The 26035-nt window shown below is 41.0% G+C and overlaps 1 protein-coding gene across 5 annotated transcripts in view; it reads left to right on the top strand.

The window, feature by feature from the left end:
* The window catches only part of LOC145343059 (Krueppel-like factor 3), a 92374-nt gene that overhangs the window by 19215 nt on the left and 47124 nt on the right, over positions 1-26035 (top strand). For 2 of the 5 annotated variants that reach the window (XM_080188872.1, XM_080188902.1), the window contains exon 3: positions 5521-5620. The exons of the other annotated variants lie outside the window; for them this stretch is intronic. The gene's annotated coding sequence lies outside the window, so the exon portion shown is untranslated. The remainder of the gene's footprint in view (positions 1-5520; positions 5621-26035) is intronic. 5 annotated transcript variants of the gene reach the window in all.

The raw sequence follows: 26035 nt of genomic DNA, 5'->3' as shown, positions 1-26035 counted from the left end.
CTGACACCAAGGGGCTATTTATTGCCCAACTAACCTGCACATCTTTGGACTTGAGGAGGAAACTGGAGCACCTGGAGGAAACCCACGCCGACACAGGGAAAATGTGCAAGCTCCACACAGACCACCCAAGCTGGGAATCAAACCCAGGAGCCTGGCGCTGTGAGGCAGCAATGCTAACCTCTGTGCCTCTGTGCTGCCTCTAAAGAACATTAGTGAACCAGATGGTTTTTGCAACAACTGACAATGGTTTCATGGTCATCATTAGACTTCTCATTCCAACTTTTATTGAATTCAAATTTCTCCATTTGCCATGTTGGGATTCAAACCCAGGTTGCCAGAGCATTCACCTGAGTGTCTGGATTATGAGTCCAGTGACAGTACTGCTATGCCATCACTTCTCCCTCTCTAGGATGATCCTGAAGTATTGTGACTAATTTTGGCAAGACTTAACCTGTCAAAAAAAAAAGCAAATTCTAATTTATCCTAACACAAATGGCATCTCTAAAATGACTTGCTAAATGGGCAGTTGCTTGTTTGCAAAATAGTTTTTCTATTGTTTTGCCTTGTTGCAAATAGCATCCATTCTTATTGAACTTGTTGCAAAATTACTGTTAGTTTGGATTACAATGGACTTTCATAAATCCATGTGAATCATATGCCAGTTTTGTGTAATAATTAGACAAAGTACATCTAAAGTCGTCTTGTTGCTGTGGGGCAGCTGGGATGGGAAATGGTGCCAATTTGGTTCATTGTGTCCTTTGGGTAAACATTTTACTGAATGAAATTTGATCTTGGAGCACTGGAGGTGAATCACAATTTGAGCTGAGAAAATATCCTGCAGAAAATGTCTTTATTTCTCCTAAGGCTTTTACGAAACAGTTTCAGAAATATTTTAAATGAACATTGGCTTTCATTTTGTCGCTTCCCGATTTTGGTGCACTTGGTTTCAGAAGTGTTAGTGTGGAGACATTGGTGTTCAAAAACAATTGCACGTTCAATTATATTACATGGAAGCTTCTTGAAGTAAGAATACTTCAAATAAGCGACTTTCCTCCAGAGTGTGCCATTTTTAATCCTGTGCGTGTATGTGGAACTGACTGCATTATCAAGTTTCTTTTTGTGTTTTTATATTTATATTTTGATTGACATTTTGTTTTGGCCACAACTGAAAGTTAGTGGGAAGAAGAATGATGAGTAAAATGCAGCAAGTTTCTCTCTTCATGCCTGATCAAACTGTAGTTATTTACGCGACCCAATTGGTTAATGCCTTTGGACAATTGCTCACAGTTTATTGGCTTTGCCTCCCCATCCACCTAGTTTGCATACAGAAGTGGTTGCTTGGTTTCACTGTGCAGGAATGGGTGGATTATGTTTCCAAATTTCTGTCTTGTTTGGGCAAGTTGAACAGCCCTGACAAAGAGCCTTGGGGCTGGGTGTGGAAAGGCAGGAACGTCGAGTGCCACAGAAACATTTATTAACAGAAGAAAAGGTGGATTGTTTGCTTACATTAACAGCACTCTGCAGAAGACTTTTGGATGGTTTTGTTGAGAAAGAGCAGAGGAAAAGTAATGTGAGCCTGTGCTGTTGTTTGTTAGCATGCAGTGCAGTGGCAGTTAGCTTAGTTCTCCCTCAAATACTACCGTAAAAGTTAATATCATTCATTGGTGTGCAAAGATAAAGTTCATAACGCAATTTGGCAAAATTTCGAAAGTTTGAATCCAGGAAATTCTACTGCAATAACTAGGAAACGTAAAGTGGTTGGAGTCATGGTGATGAGGGTACTTTTTTAAAAGGAACATAATAATCTCTGAAAAATATTCTTGCTGACCCTTTTCTGACACAAGGCAATGTTGTAAATATAAAATGCACCAACCCACCATTTGCACGTGGTATCATTGTGATGAAAAAGCTTTTGTCCCTTGGCTCCTCTCCTTATTTAAATAATAGATCTGCCAAACAATTCTTCATAAAGAGGGAGGATTCTTAACAAACACCAATGAACTGTCAGACTCCTAAAATATAGGGTGATGAGTGAAGGAGGTGGATCAGTTGGGATCAACTGACTTCTTCAGAAAAGGAACAAATTTTAGTAGCATTTAAAAATTAAAACCAGGCAATCGGATCACCAAAGAAAAATATAACCAGGATAATATTATCAAAAATGGAACTATCCTGTGTTAAACTGGAACATCTGGTTAGCTTATTCTAAATGTAGCTTATGGTAGCTTATTCTAAGCCATTCAGATATACTGTGACCTCTGTTATAACAGACATGGTTTATGTCTCCCTCTGTAATTGAGAAAATAGAATCCTTATAAGGAAGCCACCTTTAAAATGCAGCAAGTTGCTAAAGATAACTTTAAACAAATGTGATTTAAAGGTTGTATTTATGGAGGGAGCAGTGGGAGTCCTTTGCTATGCTTTACTGTAAAAATAAATATCTTTAAAATGTTTCAGTAGTCCAACAGAACCTAACTTTTTAACTTGACTGAATCCAGTCCCATGAATGGCCACAATGAAGTCCTGTCTCCTCATCCTGCGCTCCGAACCAAACTGCTTATTGATGGGGCTGTGACTTTTCAGTCTCGAATACTTAAACATCTCAATCCAGTATCCGACTTGCCCAAGAGTGTAAAAAAAATGCATTACTACATTGATTAATGACACCCAGCTTAACTGTGGACTGCAGTGAAATCCATCACTCTAGGTAAGTAAATAAGAACGACTCTACTGGTATTTTAGCTGGCAGACAAAAATAGAGGAAGAGCAAAATAAATCTTCAGTTATGCTAACTCTGGATTTCACTACAAGGGGAATTTCAGTCAGCTTTTTCAAAGTGCGGCTAAAGTAAACTAATTTCTGCTTCCCATGGTGAAGCAGACAGAAATGCAAATACTCTACCTCTGAAATCAGTAAGGTACAGTCACCAGCACTTCTACAGCGATGCTTACAGATTAGAGAGTGGATCCAATGTGACATGGTGGCACAGTGGTTAGCACTGCTGCCTCTCAGCACCGGGGACCCGGGTTCAATTCTCTGTGTGGAGTTTGCACATTCTCCCCACATCTGCATGGATTTCCTTTGGATGCTCCGGTTTCCTCCCAGTGTCCAAAATACATGCTGGTTAGTCGTATTGGCTATGCTAAATTCTCCCTCAGTGTAGCTGAACAGATGCTGGAGTGTGGCGAGTAGGACATTTTCACATTGACTTCATTGCAGTATTAATGTAAGCCTACTTGTGAAACAAATAAACTAAACTAAATGGGAACTGTTATTTTCAAAACCTTGTCTTGAATAGCTCCAACTTCATCATCACCCAACCTCCTGCACTCAAGAATTAAGGGAGCAGGCATAAGATTAAATTAGTTTTAAAATGTTTATAATGCTATGTAAAATCCAAAGGCTATTAACTGATTTTTTTCAGCCAGGTACATAAACCAATATGCACTTTTCATTATTGCAAAATCACAATATGAACTCAGATTTTAGAAAAAGAAACAAATTGTTTGAATTGCATTTCCATCTCTCCCCAGATCAGTCCTTAGCTAACAGATGGTTCTACAGATGTTGTGCTGAACATGTATGGGTTACTCACTCCCCTTTGCTCTCAAGGGCTGGAGAATTGCAATTGAGATCTGCGGCAAAATAAGACAGCGAAATATGGAAGTGGATCAATGTTTTGTGTGTGATATTTCATGTGGCATTGTGAATGCAGAAAAGGAATATGCACAGAAAACTGTCAAATGTGAATCAAAACGTTATGGGTTTGAGTTCTTCTCTGGGACTTGAGCACAAAAATCAAAACTGATATTCCAGTGCGGTATTGAGGGTGTGCTGTACTGTTGAAGGTACCATCTTTCAGATGAGATGTTAAATAGAGCCCCGTTGTGGCCTCTCAGGTGAATGGAAAAGATTTGTAGCACTATGTTGAAGAGGGAGAGGGGATGCTCTTGGCTAATATTTATCCCTAAATCAAAATGAGAAAAGCAGATTATCTAATCATTACCATACCACTGTTTGTGTTGAGCTTGCTGTGTGAATTTGACTGCTGCTTTTCCTATCTTGCATCAGTGAATATATTTCAAAAGAAGTACTTCATTGGCTGTGAAATACTTTGGGATGTCCTGTGGTTTTTGGAGGTGCGATATCAATGCTCGTTTTCCTCTGTTTAAATGGCTCTGTTTTCACTGATAGCTTGCCTGAAACCAAATCAGCCCAGCTCTGAATTCAAATGAGTTCAGCCCTTTTGAGTTTTGGAATATTTTTGTGGGAGCTTCAATAACCATTTAAAGTTTATTTATTAGTGTCACAAGTAAACTTACATTAATGCTGCAATGAAATTACTGTGAAAATCCCCTAGCTGCCACACTCCAGCACCTGTTCATAGAATCATAGAATCCCTACAGTACAGAAGGAGGCCATTCAGCCCATCGAGTCTGCACCAACCATGATCCCATCCAGACTCTAACCCCACATATTTACCCTGCTAATCCCCCTGACATTGGGGTCAATTCAGCATGCCCAGTCAACCTAACCCGCACATCCGGAGCACCCAGAGGAAAACCACGCAGACGTCGGGAGAATGTGCAAACTCAACGCAGACAGTGACCCGAGGCCAGAATTGAACCCAGGTCTCTGGCGCTGTGAGGCAGCAGTGTTAACCACTGTCCCACTATACTGCCCGCTGTGTTTGGGTACACTGAAGGAGAATTTAGCATAGTCAATGCATTTATCAAAAGAACTTGTCCCATATTTTGTACTTTTTTTAAAGTCACTCACAATAAACAATCAGTGTTTGCTCCCAAGAGTGAAGAAAGCAGATTTTGCCCATTGCTGTACCACTGACACATCATAGTATTGTTGTATAAGCATGGGGATAGTTCAACTCATTTCACTGATGTATTCAGCATTTAGGAATCCAGCTAAACATAATTTTGACAGTTTAGCAATCCTGATTTCCTTGAGTTGTTTGTATTCTTGAAATTATTCTTGAAATACTTGAAATAAAGACATTGTACTTGGGAGGAGAAACATTGATGTGTATCTGGCTGTCAAATAAATGGTAGATGCAGGAATAATTTGTACCTGAATGAATCGTGATCAAAGCCAGGTAAACAATTGGTCTGAATCATTTGGGAGTTAGTGACTAAGCAAGTAGGAAGGTTTCAGATCAATTAGATTTGTAATCAAATATTGTGCTAACAATGAAAATGAATCATTGGCATACAAACAAATCATCATAACATTTCTGTAACTTCCTGGTTAAATGTATTTTTAGCCTTTTTTAAAGAATGCTGTCCTGGTCAGCTTCCCATTTTCCACTCTAGGTAAACATGAACTTATCCAAAACTTCTACTACCTATAACCTGACTTGCACCAAGCTCTGTTCGCTCACTATCTCTGTACTTGCTAAGCTATATTGGCTTCCAATCTGGCAGTCCCTTAGTTTTAACATTTTTACTTACTTTTTCATATTGATTTTATGGTTTCAACCTTCCCTATCTCTGTAATCTCCTCCAGCCCTACAATCAACTGTCCTCACTACCCAAGACAGCCAGTATTCCAGCATTGTATGTGGCCATTGGTCAGAAGAACGATCCTTATGGCCTTTCCGAGTTGGGTAGGTTGCTTAATTAATAACAAATTTCAAGTCTTCTTGTGTAGTAGGCTGACATCAATTCAAAACGCCTTTGATACAAGATTATCTCAGCAGATAGCTGTTATGAATTAATCTTTCTGATTGAAAACTTCCAAGAAACATTATCTTCCCTGCCCCTACCCACCCCACTCCACCCCAAACCCAAACTGCTTCTATCATGTAAAGTTCTACAATAGACTTGCTAGCCTGTAAAAACCTACCAGTGTTTTCCTAAGACTACTAAAAGATGATAACAGGGCACAGGTGGGGAAAACTGTCATGAAAGCTAATGTAGTTCAAAATTGAGCCTGACTGCTGACAATATGAATGCCGGTAGTGGCTGTGCTGATGTGCCAAGCTGTCACATGCTCAGATAGATACCACAACAGCTCTACTTCAGTAAGTGATGGTTGACACTATGTTTAACCCATCCATCGAAGGCATACAGACAGTTCCAAACATTGGTGCAATCTGAGAAGATTCCACAAAGCAAGTTGTGCAAAGCTCCACTGCTGATTAGATATACAGATTCTGTTCTTTGAAAGAAGTAAGTTTTAAAGGGCAATGGTCCTTGTTTTGTTAATTAAATGATGACAATAGTCTGCTGAAGACCAGGATCCAGCAAATTGAAGAAATGTGCATTGAGGGAGCGTACCACACCCACACTGTGCAATGGTGACATCAGAAAATAAACATATTTGCTATTGAGTAAGATTTGCAATGAGTAACTTTATAATCACAACATCCTGGCATGTGGTTGCACTCTGCACCGTGGTACGACATAGTTCATGCCAGGTCAAGCTCTTGTTCTCAGCCAGGGAAGTGGGGAAAGATGCATAGCTGAAGGTGACAAGTTAAAGGATGTGAACCAACCACCAGCTTGCAAATCGTAGTAGTCAATTATAGACTTGGAATAGCAGAGACCAGAGAACAGGTCTCTGGCTGAGGAATGACTTGTGGCAATGGAGGTATGTAAATAGCAAACCAAACAATGCGAGGAGGAAAGGCAGGATTTTGGAACATTTACAAGGAACTCCCAGTTGTTTGTTTCATTTATGTATACAAATGAATTTGAAAATGCAACTTGAGGAAACAAATGTAGGATTATTTCTGGATTGTAATTACTCGTTTTTTTTCAGTCATCCATTTAAGGTTAATATTGGATCATGTTAGAAGCGTTTGATAAAGTTGCTCGCCAGATATGTCAGCAACTTGGATAACTTATAGCCCAATGGCTCCCTGGCTAATATGGTGCAGAAGACCCATGGCATCCTGTAAGGATTTGGGGGCATAATATTTGAGGGCTGCTGTCACTTTACTAGTCATGGGCAGAGCAGTTGTGACAATGCACTGAGATTGCAGAGCTTCATGAGGAAGCTGGCAGAGGTGCTGAGTGGCATCATTGAGAGGCAGCTGTCACTGTGATGGAATTCAAGGATCCTGAACATTTCTTCTGGAACGAGCAAAAAACACTGGCTTCATAAGTGCAGATGTCTGTGATAAATAAAAAAGGAGGGGATTAATTTGTAATCCCAAAGTGAAGTTGATGCCTACTTCAGCTCATAAAAGCCCACAGATGTGCAGGTTAGGTGGATTGGCCACTAAATTACCCCTTAGTGTCCCAAGATGTGTAGGTTAGAGGAGGTAAATATGTGAGATTATGGGACTAGGGCCTGGGTAGATGCTCTGTCAGAGAGTCGGTGTAGATTTGATGGGCCAAATGGCTCCCTCTGCACTTTAGGGATTCTGTGATAAACAGCAAAGCAACTGGCATAGACAAGAATTCAACAATCCCAGACCCAATGGATCAGATGAAAGCTCTGCAGTCCTGCCACAACCAATCACGATTGAACAATTAAACAACTAATAAAAGGAGCAGATTCCATTAACATTTTCATCCTTAATGATGACGGAGACCACTTTTAATTCACTCCACCTGATTATAATGAGATAGTTGGGCACAGTGGATACAGCAAAATCTCTTGGCATGATAGCACAGTGATTAAAGTTTTTAAGTTTATTTATTAGTATGACAATAGGCTTACATGAAGTTATGTGAAAGTCACCATTCTATGGCATCTTTCTGAGTACACTGAGGGAGAAGTTAGTTAAGCCAATGCACCTAACCAGCATATTTTTTGGACTGTGGGAGGAAACTGGAGCACCTGAGGAAACCCACACTTACACAGGGAGAACGTGCAGACTCTGCACAGACATTGACCCAAGGCTGGAATTGAACCCGGGTCCTTGGTGCTATGAGGCAGCAATGCTAACCACTGTGCCACCATGCTGCCTGTTGCCTCACAGTGCCAGGGACCCAGGTTCAATTCCAGCCTTGAGTCACTGTGTGGAGCCTGCACATTATTCCCATGCCTGTGTGGGTTTTCTCCTGGGTAAGATCCTCTTTCAGAAAGAGTGCAGACTCGATGGGCCAAATGGCTTCCTTCTGCACTGTAGGGATTCTATGGATCTAACGTCCCAGGTGCAGTGCTGAATAATGATGCAATCAGCAGCAAGGTGATGGGAGGTGAGAAGTTTGATGGATGATTTGCCAGGTTATCTTTATCCATCCCATTGTGGACAGAACACATCTGGGTTTGGCATATTCTGAGTTCCAGACTATATACTAAGGGATGAACTAAAGCTTGAAGCAAAGGTACAATGGCGAAAAAATCGTATCTCAGACCCTCCATCATTGTGCACCAAGGGAGTATAACCAGTGCAAAATCCCTCTGGCTGTGTTTGACATGTAGGCCGTAATTCTCCAACATCACCTGCGGATGGAACTATCCAGTCCCGCTGCTGAGAACGGAGATTTGGCTGAGTGCCACGTTCTCCAGACTCGCTGGCAGCAGTAGGGGACCACGTGAGATTGGAGAATTTGGGCTGTAATGAATATGGTAAATGTTAGCCATAATTGTAGTGTAGAACGCGCAGTACTGAAAGAAATTGATTTGCTTTACCAGTGATACCAATATCCCATGAATGAAAAAAAAACATACCCTTGACTGAAGTGGCAGGGGGAGGAGACTTTAGATCATTGGTTATATATCGCTTATATACAAAACCAAAGAATCATCTTTTATTGGACTGTGTAGGTGAGTGTAGGCATTGAGTGGCTTTCATGATCATAAGAGCCAGGCTATTATAATTTTGAAATTTGCATATAGTGCAGAAAGTGGCACACTGTCATAGCTTGGATCAAATGGCAATATTGTAGAGAGAGAATAGGTAAAGGCAAGAAAATGGTAATTTCATCCAGGGCAGTGGGCTCCAGCTGCTGGACGTGAGGGACTGACACACCCTGGTTGGGGTGTGGTAGTTGGAACATCAGCTGGCTTTCCTATGCTGACTTTGAATTACCCTATACTGACACCATGCTGAGAATCGGACAAATTCATACTGCCAGGGGAGGTTTGCAGCCAGCGGCGCACGTGACTAAAATTTCCCCTTGCATTACGAATCCTCAGGACTGATGGCTATAATAATGAGACCAGAATTTTAACCAATACATGAAATCTAGAGCACAAACAGGCCATTCATCCCGATAGGTCTGTGCTGATTTTTGCACTCTGTTCTCCGAATCAACATACCACCTGACATCATCAAAGTATTAATAGAATGTCTGTATGGATATTGTACCTGTCAGACTCTAAGATTTACTGATAAACTTATCTTTGGAAATAGCCACACAAAACTGAAGGGGGGGTGGGGGAGGAATACAATTCTAGAACAGTAAACTTATCTTTTAGACTCCAAACAGATTGTAACCCTAACATAGAAAGAGAGTATCAACAATGAGTGGTTATCAAATATACATCATTTGACGACTATACATTCAGAAAACAAGCAAATGAGGTAAGGGCACATTATACCACACACTACAGCATTTTGCCAAAGTCTGTTCAATAGCACCTTCCAAATCCACAACCACTACCAGTTTGAAGGCCGGGGATAGCGCACACACATGTACATCGCCATCTGTAAGTTCCTCTCCAAGTCGCACATCATCCTTAGTTGGAGCTATATCGCAGTTCCCTCATCCTCTCTGATCCTGAAACACTTTCCCTAACATCACTGTCAGTGTACAAGCTAGACCACGTGGACTGCAACAGACCAAGAAGGCAGGACACCACCACTTTATCAATGGTGATTCGAAATGGGGCATTAAATTCTGACTTCACCAGCAATGCCCCCATGCATGAATATTTATAAAATGAATATTTTAAAAAATTATACTCAAAAAGCCTGCAGCAGATTTCATGGTAGCCCAAAGCTAAATTGTGAAAGATTGTTCATAACTATGCTGGTGCCTAAATTAAATATCATTATGGAAAGTATCTCTCTGAAAATTTTCTTTTTTTGATTTACTCCATTTGTAATTTTACAAAGTCAATGCGCCAAGTGGACAGGGTGAGCCCTTAATCCATCTCTTGTCTGCTCCAAAACATAATTCAAATTCAAATCCAACTCATAGTCCCTGCAAGAGAGCCATACAAGATCCAAGCTGACAAGAAAATGCATTGTACCTGTTCTAGGGTTTGATCTTGACCAAAAGGCTGAGAAGTCTCTGTGAAAAATGGGATTTGGCTGATTGTTGAACCAAAATGAGACTGTAGGTACACAGTATAGGTGTTCGGTATAGCTGTATGGTGCTTTTGAGTACAGTATGGGAGTGCTGTACTTTGGGTGTATTGTAGAAATATACAGTGGTATGGGTATATATATATATAGGTGTACAGTGTCTTAGGTATATGAGCTTTTAGGTGTCTGGAATGTGTGTAGAGGCTTTAGGTGTACAGTATGCTTGTATGTATGGTGCTTTAGGTGTACGGTATAAGGGCCCTTTAAAATGACATGAGCAAACTGCTGTGAACTGTGCTGTCAACACAATTTTGTATTTCTGGCAGAAGCGGGAATGTAAAATTAATCCTGCTCTATCCTCCTGTTAAATGAAAATATACAATACATTGTTCATCTGTTTGGATAAGAAGAATCAGCCAATACCTGAAGTGAAAGCACAGAAAGCTGAAAATTCAGAATTGTTTCAGTGTCAGGAAAAGACAGACAAATAATTCAGGTGGGAGCTCGATTCTTGGCCAATTCTAGAGGAAGATTATACCTGAACATAAGAACATAAGAAATAGGAGCAGGAGTAGGCCATCTAGCCCTTCGAGCCTGCCCCGCCATTCAATAAGATCATGGCTGATCTGTCGTGGCTCAGTTCCACATTCCCGCCCTCTCCCCATAACCCTTAATCCCCTCTCTTATCAAAAACCCATCAACCCGCTTCTTAAAAATATTTAGCGAGGCAGCCTCCACCACTTCAACTGGCAGAGAATTCCAGAGATTCACCACCCTTTGAGTGAAGAAGTTCCTCCTCAACTCCGTTCTAAACCGCCCCCCCTTTATCTTGAGGCTGTGCCCCCTAGTCCTACTATCCTTTCTGAGCGGGAAGAGTCTCTTCACCTCTATCCTATCCATCCCATTCATCATCTTATAGGTCTCAATGAGATCTCCCCTCATTCTTCTAAACTCTAACGAGTACAAGCCTAATTTATTCAGCCTCTCCTCATAGCTCAACCCCCTCAACTCCGGTATCAGCCTAGTAAACCTCCTCTGCACTCCCTCCAAGGCCAAAATATCCTTGCGTAAGTACGGCGCCCAAAACTGCACACAGTACTCCAGCTGCGGCCTCACCAAAGCCCTATACACCTTTCTTTAACAATAGAACAGCAAATACTGGAAATGCTCAGCAGGTCAGATAGCGTCTGTGGAGAGGGAAACCGAGTCAGCATGCCTGATTTTAACTCTGCAAAGTGGATGTGTTTTGAATGGGTTAAAATCAGGCCTACATTTCGGGTTGATATTTTACAGAATCTTTCTTTTACTGATGTGGATTAATATGCTCTGTATTTCTGTCCTGGATCAATTCTACAGGTTTATGTGGCGGTTCTGCATGTAGCTTAGAACTATATGAAACTTCAGTTTTGTTCTGAAATACTTTGCTGGTTCAGATGCATTTGAGATTAGTTTAAATTCAGACATACCTTTTGCTTTTTAATGTACTGAGAGTTTTGTTTCAAGTATATATTGTCCTAGTTTTTGGCTCGATTAATATCTGTTTTCATCACTCACCACGTAGGTCATATTAGAACTGCAAAACCCTCCACCCTAAACAAATATTTTAGTTGTCTTTTTTTAACCTTATGTTTAACATGGTGAAACTTGTGCGTCATCTCTACGTACATATGTTTATCATGGATTACTGTCATAAACCAGTGCAGATAGACAAATATATCACTAAATGTGCTTTAAACTGTATAGGGAAAGTAAGAGAGAGTGGTCAGATAAAAGAAATCCCATGTTAAATAAAGGGCTAAACGATTACATGTGTTGCTATTAAAAGCCTGCAGTCATGCGCCATTGAACAATTTTTATTGGGGCTCTTCAGAAGGGTGTTCGAGGTGTAGATGCTATTCACTGTGGAGCCATTTAAGTTAAGTTTAATTATTAATGTAACAAGTAGGCTTACATTAACACTGCAATGAAGTTACTGTGAAAAAAACCATTGTCACCATTCCAGCCCCACCTGAGCCGCCCTACTTCATACAAACATCTTTGTGCATTCACTGGCGTGAGGGTGTGTTGGGGTAGGAGGGGGGTGGGTAGATAAATATCATGATGTACACAAGCCAGTTTGACACTCCTATTCTTTTTCAAATGAAAGCATTGATTCACACAAATGATTCAAATGTGTATTATGAAAAGCCGAGAGCTTTTCATGATCATTCTGACTCCCCTATTTTAAATTGTAAATGTTTATTAGTAGCACAAAGCAGAACAAAAGAGTCAAAGGTCTGCAGCAACAGGCTTACTTACAGTTTCTTATAGGGAGCGGAATGGGCAGTGCTTTTGTGTCAATATAATTGTCCATAAATAAGCTAGGAATGATTTCACCATTGGTCCTAACTCAGGGTCTCTGCTTAGAAGAGGCCCAGTTGTATATCAGCTCAAAGATCCTTGTGGAGGGAGGGGGGGTGGGGAGAGTGAGTGGCCAAAGCTGAAATGATGAATAATGAATGTATTATTGTCTACGGTGTGCAAAAAAGACCATCAATCACAAACCTGTCAAAATTCTAAAATGATTACAACTTGGGTAGTGCTCTCACTTCTAAGCCAGAAGGTTGTGGCTGGAATTCTCCGGCTGTTCACGTCTGTGGGATTCTCTGGCCCTACCAACAGTACATTCCTGCCCGGAAGTTGCGCAGTGACGTGAGGTGACGTCACTGAGAAATCCTACTGAAAGCAGCAGGATCAGAAGCTGTGGACAGCACGCTGCCTTCCACCACCGGGAAACACACGGCTGGGAAACCGGGGAATCTCGCCCTTTGTGTTCAAGGCCCTTTAGAAATTTGAGAAAATCTAGGCTGGCTCTTGAGCATAGCACCGAGGGGCTGCTGCAATGTCACAGGTCCTGTTTCACAGAGTAATTGTAAAACAAAGCATTGTCTGTCCTTGCTGGTCAATGAAAAGATGGCATGATGCACAGGGGAGTTGTTCTGGTCAGCATTTATCTCAATCGACATCTGAAGCACACTAATTAATCGTTTATAAAATTATTCTTTTGTGGGAGCTTGATGAGCACAAATTGGCTCCTGGATATTCAACAATGTAGATCCAATGTTACAATACTGACTATTCTTCAAAAGTACCTCATTCTCTGTAAAACACTTTTCGGGATATCCCAAATTCATGTAAAGCAATGCAAATTATTTATTTTAGAGACACCAGGCTTTAGGAACATAGGGACAGGCCATTCAGCCCATCGAGACTGCTTTGCCATTCAATATGATGATGGCTGATCATTGTTTCAATGCCTTTTCCTTCTATTATACCCATCTCCCTTTATGTTATTGGTTTTTGAAATCTGTTAATCTCTGCTTTAAATATACTCTGACTGAGCTTCCACATCTGTCCAGGCTAAAGAATTCCAAAGACTTACAACCCTCTGAGTGAGAAAACCTTCTAAACCTAGTCCTAAATGGCTTTCCTCTTTCGTTACATACTCGCCATGGCAGTAATATCTTTCCCACAGTAAGGGGACCAAGACCATGGCTTCAGGTGTGGTCTAACAAAAGTTCTAGAATTGAAGCAAGGCTTCACTAGTCCTGTAATCAAATTCTCTTGCGATAAAGACTAACAGACCATTAGCCTTCCTAATTGCTTGTTGCACCTGCAATTTCAGTGACTTACTGTTGAGGACACCCAGGTCCCTTTGTACATTGACACTCTCTAATCTCTTACCATTTAAGAAATGCCCTGCACACCTGTTCCTTCTACCAAAGTGGATAACTTCACATTTTTCCACATTATTTTCTATCTGCTGAGTTCTTGTCCATTCAGAGGCACTGTGGCACAGAGAAGTGGTACAGTGGTTAACACTGCTGGCTCACAGCACCGTGTTTGATTCCCAGCCTGGGTGATTATCTATCTGTATGGAATCTATACATTTTCTGTGTCTGTGTGAATTTCCTCCGATTTCCTCCCACAGTTCAAAACACATACTGGTCAGGTGTATTGGCCATGCTAAATTCTCCCTCAGTGTACCCAAAAAGGTGCTGGAGCGTGGCAACCAGAGTATTTTCATAGTATCTTAATTAAGTGTTACTGAAACATACATGTAGCACTAATCAACTTAAAACACTCACTAAGTCTGTCCAAATGTCCTTCAAGTCGCTTTATATCTTCCTCGCAACACACATTCCAACCTAGTTTTTTGTCATCCATAAACTTTTGGTCCCCAGATCCAAATCATTGTGAATAGCTGGGGCCCAGGCACTGGTCCTTGCAATCCCCCACTGTCTGTGCTTTATATGCTCTGTCTGAGGCCAGAACTCTTCATTCACCTGACAGAGAGGTAAACTGCGAAAGCTTGAGAGTTTACTATCGAATAAATCGGTTGGACTTAAACCTGGTGTTGTCAGACTTCTTACTGTGTATCCCCCACAAGCCATGGCCGGCCAACTCAAAAATTACCCTTCACTTCATCAATTCTGTTAGTAACATCCTCAAAAAACTCTAAGTTTGTCAAAAATGATTTCTATTCATAAATCCATGTTGACTGTGCCCAATCAAATCATTATTATCCTTGTGTTCATTTATCATTTCCTTTAGAATAAATAGACTTGAGCATTTTCCCTGCTACTGATTGTAAGGCTAAATGTTAGGAATTCCCTGTTTCCTCGCTCCCTCCTTTCTTAAATAGTATGGTGTCATTTGCTACTTCCCAATCTGCAAGGAGTGCTCCAGAATCTATAACATTTTGGGAGATGATCATGAATGCATCCATCAAGTCAATAGCTGTCTCTTTCAACAATGGGATGTAGAATATCAGGTCCTTGGGACTTAACAACCTTCAGTCATATTAATTTCTCTAATGCGACGTTTTTATTAATACTAATTTCCTTCATTTCCTCATTCTCCCTAGTCCTTTGGAACTCTTCTAGAAAACTTTTATTGCATCTTCCTCAGTGAAGTTTGACACAAATTAATCATTTGCCTTCTGTACCATTTCTCTATTCCCTATTATAAATTCTGCTGACTCTGCTTATAATGACCCATGTTTGTCTTAGATAATTTTTCCTTTTAACGTATCTATTATTGGTCTATTTTTATGTTTTTTTGCTAGTTTACAGTGATATCCTATTCTCCTTTTATCACTTTCTTTGTCCTCCTTTACTGGATTTAAAATGCTCCTAAAATTGGGCCTCACAGCACCAGGGACCCAGATTCGATTCCTGGCTTGGGTCATTAGCTGTGCAGAATCTGCATGTTCTCCCCGTGTCTGTGTGGGTTTGCTCCAGGTATTACGGTTCCCTCCCACAGTCCGAAGTGCGTGCTGGTTAGCTGAATTAGCCGTGCTAAATTCTCCCTCAGTATAACCGAACAGGTGCTGGAGTGTGGTGACTAGGGGATTTTCACAGTAACATCATTGAGTGTTAATGTAAATCTACTTGTGACAATAATAAACAAACTTTCAAAACTATTCCAAATTTTCTGAAATTTCTGCGGCTATTGTAATAAAAGGGCACTGATTTCACAAGGAAGTAGGTTTGGGAAGATCCATTGCTATTTTCTTATCGCAGAGATAGAAAATTCAGTAGAAATCTTTTGACATTAACTGGTGGTGCCAAAACATACTGGCAATAATTGAATTGGAGCCATCTTCCTGTTTGGCAAAAGCACTGTTTCCCTTCCTTTTGTGAACACATGCATGTAGCCAGCCTCTGTAACTGAATAGAAATAACCATTGTTGAGTTAGGAGAAATCCTTTACAAAGTCTTGCGTTGAGATGACCACATCCTAAAAGTAAAGGTTGAAAGGAATTGGGTGATCCCATGTTTTAACTTGGGATTGTAAGTAGATACGATCAATGGTCTCTTGACATTATTGATCAAATCCATTTATTATTGCCCTTTTCAATAAAAAATATTTTTAAACCTTCCTTGAAATGATTTGCACCTCTGCAGATTACAGTTGTTTATATGACAATCATGAGATTTTCAGAGTGGCTTGTCCAAAAGCTTTCTGCATCCTTATTTTTTACAGTGTGATATTAATTCCAGTGGATGCAGTTACACGACGTTAACCAGCACATGTTTAAAAGTTTCCATTCTACTGCAATAAGGGTTTCAGTACACTGGGGGAAATGCTGAAATCACCTCATGTACAGTATTTGAGTTCAGAATCACAGAATAGAACAATGGAGTAGGAAGTCATTTGGTCCATTATGCCCATGCCAGCTCTTCGAAGGGGCAATCCAATTAGTCCCATTCCCCTTCTTTTTCTGCAAGTCCTGCCAATTTATCTCCTTCAAGTAATAGAGCATATAAGTTGTCCCAGGTTCTTTATGCAAAATCCTCAAAATACAGTTGCTCATAATTAATGTCCCAAACTTTTAATGTTCTGTCTATGGCCCTTCTCTCATATCAGCGTACAGTCCATTAAAAAAAGCAGCAATAGAAATTCACTGCTGACCTATATCAGCAAGCTGAGAATTAAGCCAGTTTGTGGCCAGAACAAAATGTGTCCCACAGCGCACAACATCAGCATCAGTAGGGATTTATATTTGCTGCCTGCGGTGTGGAAGAAACCACTTCTTTGAGATGGGACTCTGTATGCCAGACACACTAACAGTCCCCCGTTTATATTACAGCCCTACTGGCAGAGTCACTGCTGTGAATAAATATGGCTATTCCTTGTGGTTGTAAAGCCCACCTGGACTGTAGCCTTTGGATTTAGAAAATGTTTGCTAAAGAAGCTACGTTCTTTTAAAAAAAACTGTAGATTCAAAATCTCTGAATCATTTGAAAATTGAAGAGAGAAATAGCAAGCTGGGTTAATGTGAGAAACTCTGATGGGTTGATCAGAGGACAGGCACCTTAGGCCAAATTTTTGCCTGGCTGTTTTCAATTCGCAAAAGGCCCATTAGAAGTTTTCTGGAGGGTACCTGATTTTCTTCTGCATTCTCAAACCCAGCGCATTTTTGGATGTCATCTTCGCGGGGCGGAAATGTAGGAAAAAGGTGAACAGATGGGTTATGTTATTGTATGACATAGATGATGATGTACCGCTAACACTAGTCAGTCATGTGTTAGCCTGTCGAGAGAGAGATGGGAATCATGTCTAAGAGCCACAGGCCTACTTCGTAATATGTTTGATGTAGCTGTAATAAACAAGTGTTAAATAGTAGATACCAGATCCTATTAATAGTCTGTCTACGAGCCAGACTCCAAGCCTAGAATCCAAGATGGAAAGACCGAACCTTAGAATAGGAAATACACATCCTGCCCCACTGACATAAGGTTCCCCAATATAAGAGGGACATATTTCATAACCTGCACCATTATTATTGGAGCCACACATTTGGGAAACTGAATAGATGTATGTGTCCTTTGGCAAGTCATGAAGAAATTTGCCAGGCCTGCAAAATGCCATGCATACTGTCAGGAGGGTCTCACTCTCGCCTCATATTCGATGACTGGCATTCTTGTGATGGTCATTGCCCTCAGTTCTGTAGGTTTGATGTCCTTTAGGTTTGCAGCCCATACCCTCAGCCCTCACTGTTTTCCTCAGGTCGTGGATCGTTTTCCCCTGGAAGGCAAAGGCTAAAGTTTAGACTCATCAAGGCATGGTATTTGTAGATGCTTCCAAAGTGTCTCACATGTTGCTTCACAAACGTCCTCTGTTCACATGAACATGGGAATAGAGTGACAGAAGCTCTCTGAAAAATCTCAAGTACATAATCAAATACAGATCAATTATAGTTTTTTTTCCAATCAATAATTCCGCCTTTCATTAGCTTAAGATCAATTTGAATTAGTAATCATACATCAATACAAATCTCTGAAATACCTCAGCCAACTATATACTTAATAGCATGAAGATACTTTGCTTGTCCAACTAATATAGACGTTGCCTCCCTTCTTGGCTCTAACTATTTCCCCATTGCCTGGTAATGGCAAATGCTACTATAAGATCAAAGTGGATGTTCCTACTGGCTCACTGCAAGTTGAATAGACATGTATTCCTGCATTCAGGGGCATATCTATCTTTTGTGTTTGGGCAGTGAATGTATCTATTCATTATGTTGCAAGATACATTCCCTTATAGGAATCTTCCTGATAGGACTACTGCTGACTAACCAGTTCCCAGACCTTTGGCTTTAAACTATTGACATTTACCACCATGCCTTTCGGTAACTTTGCTTGGCTAAAGTTAACACAACTTTGAAAATATCATATATGCTGATGTTTTATAATATTCTATGTTTTGAAATCATAACCACTTGTTTTGATTGTCTTGTATTCACATCTGTATGAACTGTATCTGCTTGTCTTAAGAATCATTTAATTCCTTATTGATCTCTTGTCTTTTGAAAGACTACATTTTGCCTATCAATCTTATTAGCTGGTTAGGAATCCCCTTCTTCAGCATTGATAGGTGCAGTTTGCAAGTTGTTAAATGGCCCATCTTGTGTTTCACAACCAGAAAACACAGGTTTGGCCTGTAATTACATACAAATCATTGTGTCCAATTCACCTTTAAAAGCAGTGTGACTTTTCAAGTAAAACTGCTGTAAATGTATGTACAATGGGTAACAGGTTTGTAAAAGTATATTTTGAAAGGTGTTGATGTGAAATAATTGCTATTTTAATTTCCCTGCTCAAACCTTCAACAGAAAAATTAAAATTCCTGAATGTCTGATTTGCCCCTCCATCTATACAAAGGACATACACAAGTAACCGCAGACATTTGTGTTTTATATGGCTGTGTATTAAAATGACCTAAACTCTACTCCACCAAGCAAGGTATTTATTCATTCAGTGATATGTTGAAAGCATTGCATGCTTATTTATTTCAAGAAAATTATTTTCAGTTAGCATTTGTTACATTGGCTAACCTATGCTTAAATTTTTAAGAGTTGATCTTTAAGGTATGTTCTTTTCGGTTAATTGAAATGCCATCACAAAACATATCATCTGGGTAATGTCTCAAAGCAGAGAGCGGAGGAACCCTGTTGGGAGATTTAACAGGATGGATTGGTTTAGTGAATCAGGAACAGATGGAGCAGAGATTCAACTCCGTGTTATTGGAGTATGTCATGAACTCTTTGCAGTTAAGAATTGGGGCTCAAGGGAAACCTTGCACAAATGCAAGTCAGTGAGTGGCATTGTGGTTTGCATTGCTGCCTCTCAGCACCAGGGACCCGGATTTAATTCGGCCCTTGGATTACTGTATGGAGTTTGCACATTGTCCCCATGTCTGCGTGAGTTTCCTCTGGATGCTCTGGTTTCCTCCCACACTCCAAAGCTGTTCAGGTTAGGTGAATTGGCCCATGGTAAATGCACGGGATTCCGGGAATAAGGTGGGTTGGACCTTGTTAAGATGCTCTTTCAGAGAGTCAGTGCATATTCAATGGGCTGAATGGCCTCCTCCTGCACTGTATTATAGAATTCTGTAGTCCATAAATAGGATCATAAATAGCTCATCTTTTTATCATTTTTATCTGACAGTGATTTTGTCAAATAGCCTGCACTTTATGGGGACAAATTTCCAAAATGTGTGCTCCTGGCATAGAATCTTTGCCTGCCAGAAGAACACTTTGGGATGCTTTCCATTAAGTTAACTGGTTAGTAAATGGAAGATCGTGGGGATACACAAAGCTCATGGCTGCCTCTCAATTGGTGAGAGAAAAAAGATGCATGACCTCTATGACAAATAATTGATCAGTTAGATTATATTCTAGTCCATCCTTGTATTAATTTGCTGGGATGTATTGTATTATATGTGCATCCCTGTTTGAGATTAGGTTTGGAGACAAAGGATTATGACAATACAAACTGTTAGTCATGGAAAAAACTGTGGATTTTTGTAAACTAGTTGAGAGTGTGATATGGACTGCTGGAATTGGTGCATAGGAAGCAAAGGGAATTCCATCTGTCCCAAAAGGCCTACAAACACTCTTCACAAAAAAGACTGACTCTGTGTTAGAGCAAAAGTAGTCCTTTCAGTCAGTTTCTATATCCTCTGTTTGAAAAAAAACATATGCCTTTGGAAAGGAAAGGACATTGAGATGGTGAATTTGCACATGCCTTCTAGCCCTGGCTTTTAATCAAGGGTAATGGGTCATCATTATTTGTTGGATGTATTTTAAACCTTGTATTATGGAAATACCAATTACTGTTTGCTTGAATCCATGTGTGGTGAAGTTCCTATTGTTCAGATTCAGAACATCTTTCTAACCAAACAGCCTGAGATCTGGAATTTCTGCTGTGTGTGGACAATTTGGAAATTGAAATTGTGTTCTCTGAAAATTAAACCAAAATAGAAAAGCTCATTTATTTGTCTGCTAATTTAACAAAGGTGTCAAACTTTTTTTATTAGTTAATTCCATTCTTAAAATAATCGACAAAGAAACTTCATACAAACATTTTGTCCTATTTTGTTTTAAAACCAAAATCCCAGAGCACAATTTGAATCTCTCTTGCTTCGGATTTATTGAAGGTCTACTCATGTCTCCTGTGCAGGAGTATATACTACTTCACATCGATGTGTACTTTATAGCTGTCTGGTTAAATGTGTTTCTGTGCTGGTGTATGATGGATCCTATTTTTTTTTGCCATTATCCTTTTTGCTGTTTATTAACTAACGTCCTTAATGGGGTTTTGGGATTGCGTAGGATTCCTATGGTGCTTGTTATAAGCTCCTATATTTTACAGAACTGCTTTAAGCAGAAGTGGTTCTGAAATATACTCAGCCCGCAGTGCTGTAGATTTTACCAGGTTTATGTCATCTGGCACGAGTTACTGCAGTTGCCACTTTCACTTCTGCTCCTTGGCCTCGATGCCAGCAAGTGGAAAATATTCTCTCAGACCAACCAGTCGACTGTCCACTGTCGGTGAAAGATTAGCTGGCTGATCCTAGAATCCTACAGTGCAGAAGAAGGCCATCTGGCCCATCAAGTCTGCAATGACAACAATCCCACTCAGGCCCTATCTCCATAACCCCATGTATTTACCCTGCTAGTTCTCCTGACACTAAGGAGCAATTTAGCATGGCCAATCTACCTAACCCACATATCTTTGGACTGTGGGAGGAAACCGGAGCACCCAGAGGAAATCCACACCGACACGGGGAGAATGTGTGCAAACTCCACTCAGACAGTGACCCAAGGCCAGAATTGAACCCAGATCCCTGGCACTGTGAGGCAGTAGTGCTAACTACTGTGCTATTGCGCTGCCCAGAATATTTGCTATCGAGGGCACTGCTGGGAGCAGAAAATCCTGTGAAATGCTGAGCTGTGTGCTCTGTTTCACATAGACATGGCTCACTCCTGCTGTGGAGTTGCCGGCGTTGGACTGGGGTAGGCACAGTAAGAAGTCTCAACACCAGGTTAAAATCCAACAGGTTTATTTGGTAGCCCAAATTTTCAGATTGTCACTCCTTCTTCAGGTGAGAGAAGGACACTCCTAAAGCTTGTGCTATCAAATAAACCTGTTGGACTTTAACCTGGCGTTGTGAGACTTCTTACCGTACTCCTGCTTCACCAGACTGTGTCCTACAACAGACGGCTTCTCAATCCACTGAATGGATCATACAGTGGCCTCAGGCAAGACTAAGGGAGGTGGGGCCTGCCTCCTAATCAACACCTCATGGTGCCTAAATGTAGCAACACTGGCAAATTTCTGCTCCCTGGACCTAGAATACCTGATGCTAAAATGCTGCCCTACTACCTTCAGTGAGAGTTCACTTCTGTTACCCTGATAGCAGTTTACATCCCATTCCATGTGGACATGAAGACTGCACTGAATGAAATATACACCACTTCAAATAGCCTTGAGACAAAACGTCCCAAGGCCTTGTTCATCGTGGCCGGAGACTTCAATCAGGCCAAGAGCATACTACCACAAACACGTCTCCTGTTCCACCAGGGGCCCAAACATCCTACACCACTGCTACACAACTATCAAAAATGCCTACTGCTCTATCGCCTGCCTACATTTTGGCAAACCAGACAAAGGCTGTGCTCCTGCTTCCAGCTGATGAGCAAAAACTGAAACAGGAGAATCTGTCAAGGAAAGTCATGCAATATTGGCCTGAGGAATCGGATGATCTCCTACGGGACTGCTTAGAGTCAACAGATCATTCTTAACACTGTGCCCCACAAGGCTGAGTCCTCAGACCCTGCTGTGACCAGTAGTGTGCCTCAGAGATCAGTGCTGGGCCCACTGTTATTTGCCATTTATATTAATGATTTGGATGAGAATATAGGGGGCATGGTTAGCAAGTTTGCAGATGACACCAAGATTGGTGGCATAGTGGATAGTGAAGAAGGTTATCTCCAATTGCAATGGGATCTTGATCAATTGGGCCAATGGGCTGATGAATGGCAGATAGAGTTTAATTTAGACAAATGCGAGATGATGCATTTCGGTAGATTGAACCAGGGCAGGACTTGCTCAGTTAATGTTAGGGCTTTGGGGAGAGTTACAGAACAAAGATCTAGGGGTACATGTTCATAGCTCCTTGAAAGTGGAGTCACAGGTGGACAGAGTGGTGAAGAAGGCATTTGGCATGCTTGGTTTCATTGGTCAGAACATTGAATACAGGAGTTGGAATGTCTTGTTAAAATTGTACAAGACATTGGTAAGGCCACACTTGGAATACTGTGTGCAATTCTGGTCACCCTTTTAAAGAAAGGATATTATTAAACTAGAAAGAGTGCAGAAAAGATTTACTAGGATGCTACCGGGACTTGATGGATTGAGTTATAAGGAGAGGCTGAATAGACTGGGAGTTTTTTCTCTGGAGCATAAGAGGTTAAGGGGTGATCTTATAGACGTCCATACAATAATGAGGGGCATTGATCAGCTAGATAGTCAACACCTTTTCCCAAAAATAGGGGAGTCTAAAACTAGAGGGCATAGGCTTAATATGAGAGGGAAGAGATACAAGCGTCCAAAAGGGCAATTTTTTCATTGGATGGTGAGTGTCTGGAACAAGCTGCCAGAGGTAGTTGTAGGTACGATTTTATCTTTCAAAAAGTATTTAGATAGTTACATGAGTAAGATGGGTAAAGAGGAATATGGGCCAAATGCAGGCAATTGGGATTAGCTTAGGGGTTTTAAAACAAAAAGGTGCATGGACAAGTTGGGCTGAAGGCCTGTCTCCATGCTGTAAACCTCTATGACTCTATACAGTCCTTATACGCCTATGGTTGTGTGGCCAATTTCCCCTTCAACTCAATTTTCAAGTTTGCTGATGACACACCACAGTGAGTTGGATCTCAAACAATGATGAAACGAAGTACAGGAAAGAGATAAGGAATACGGTGAACTAGTGCGGCAACAATAATCTCTCCTTAACGAAGGAGATTATCACTGACTTGCAGGAGGTATAGTGGAGGACATGCCCCTGTCTACATCAATGGGATGAAGTAGAGCTGGTCAAAAGCTTCAGGTTTTTAGGTGTCCAGACCACCAAAAACCTATCCTGGTCCCTCCATGCCGATACTATAGTTAAGAAAGCCCACAAACGCCTCTACTTTCTCAGAAGACTAAGGAAATTTTGTATGTTTGCTATGATTCTCACCAACTTCTACAGAGGCACGATAGAAAGCATTCTTTCTAGTTGTATATCACAGCTTGGTATGGCTCCTGCTCTGTCCAACACCACAAGAAACTACAAAGAGTCGTGAATGAAGCCCAGTCCATCACAAACCAGCCTCCTGCTCATTAACACTGTCTACACTTCCTGCTGCCTCGGGAGGGCAGCCAGCATAATTAAAGACCCCACACACCCAGGACATACTCTCTTCCACCTTCTCCCGCCAGGAAAAAGATACAAAAGTCTGAGGACACATACCAAACGACTCTGCTGCCATCAGACTTTTGAATGGATCTACCTCATATTAAGTTAGGACATAGAGCATAGAACATTACAGCACAGTACAGGCCCTTCGGCCCTTGATGTTGCGTCGACCTATGAAACCAGTCTAAAGCCCATCTAACCTTCACTATTCCAGTAACATCCATATTGTTTATCCAATGACCATTTAAATGCCCTTAATGTTGGCAAGTCCACTACTGTTGTAGGCAGGACATTCCATGCCCTTACTAATCTCTGAGTAAAGAATCTACCTCTGACATTTGTCCTATAACTATCACCCCTCAATTTAAAGCTATGTTCCCTTGTGCTAGCCATCTCCATCCAAGGGAAAAAGGCTCTCACTGTCCACCCTAAAAATCCTCTGATCATCTTTATATGCCTCTATTAAGCCACCTCTTAACCTTCTTCTCCCAAATGAAAACAGCTTCAAGTCCCTCAGCCTTTCCTCTTAATACCTTTCCACCATACCAGGCAACATCCTGGTAAATCTCTCTGCACCCTTTCCGATGCTTCCATATCCTTCCTATAATGCGCGATCAGAACTGTACGCAATACTTCAAGTGCAGCTGCACCAGAGTTTTGTACAGCTGCAACATGACCTCATGGCTCCGAAACTACCAATAAAAGCTAACACACCGTACGCCTTCTTAACAGCCCTATCAACCTGGGTGCCAACTTTCAGGGATCTATGCACATGGACACCGAGATCTCTCTGCTCATCCACACTACTAAGTATCTTACCATTTAGCCCAGTACTCTGTATTCCTGTTGCTCCTTCCAAAGTGAATCACTTCACACTATTCTGCATTAAATTCCATTTGCCACCTCTTAGCCCAGCTCTGCAGCTTATCTATGTCCCTCTGTAAGCTGCAACATCCTTCTGCACTGTGCAGAACTCCACCAACTTTAGTGTTATCCGCAAATTTGATCTTTCTCTACATCCCAGCTATGACTGTAATACTACATTCTGCATTCTCTCCTTTCCTTCTCTATGAACGGTACACTTGTATAGTGTGCAAGAAACAATATTTTTCACTGTATACTAATATATGTGACAATAATAAATCAAATCAAAATCAAAAGCATTGGGTTGAATCTCTGCTGCTCCTGAATTGTCACCAAAGTCGTCAATAGTTGCGTTATAACATAAGCGAGCCCTACTGGTGAATCATTCACTGAATGAAGCATAGTTTATCTGTTATCACTTGCCTTTCTCAGAATAGGCACTATTGTTCATATGCTGCATGCAGGAGCGTTCTCCCCATGTTCTGACCAACATAAAAACAAAATATCTGATTGTTACCAAATTGCTGTTTGTGGGATCTTGCTATGCAGACAGTGGTTTTTGCATTTTCTACTAAAAGTGGCTAAAAGTAGTGGGCGAGAAGAGGTTTGGGAGAGGTTTAAATATCAACAAAGAATGACAAAGAAGTTGATAAAGGAAGGATAGACTATGAATCTAGGCTAGAGCTAAATATAAAAAAGGATAGTAAGAGTTTTTATAAATATGTAAAGAGGAGGAGGCTGGCCAGGGTGAATGTTGGATCCTTAGAGGATGAGAGGGGGGATTTAGTGGTGGGGGATGAGGAAATGGCTGAGGCCTTAAATAAGTTTTTTGCTTCGGTCTTCACGGAGGAGGACGTGAATAGTTTGCCGGGTGTTAACTATGGAAAGATGGTAGGAGTTGAGGGCCTGAATGAGATCATTGTTACTAGAGAGGTAGTGCTCGACAGACTAGTGGGACTGATGGTGGACAAGTCCCCAGGACCAGATGGAATGCATCCCAGGGTTCTGATGGAAATGGCGGAGGTGATAGTGGATGCCTTAGTGATTATTTTCCAAACCTCGCTGGATTCCGGGGAAGTGCCGGAAGATTGGAAAACGGCTAATGTTACGCCGCCGTTTAAAAAGGGTAGCAGGCAAAAGGCAGGAAATTATAGGCCG

This window comes from Carcharhinus amblyrhynchos, chromosome 1 (assembly GCF_965287045.1).
Source record: "Carcharhinus amblyrhynchos chromosome 1, sCarAmb.v2.hapA, whole genome shotgun sequence".
Classification (NCBI taxonomy): Eukaryota; Metazoa; Chordata; class Chondrichthyes; order Carcharhiniformes; family Carcharhinidae; genus Carcharhinus; species Carcharhinus amblyrhynchos.
Note: the sequence above shows the minus strand (reverse complement) of the source record. Positions and strands in the feature narration are given on the sequence as shown.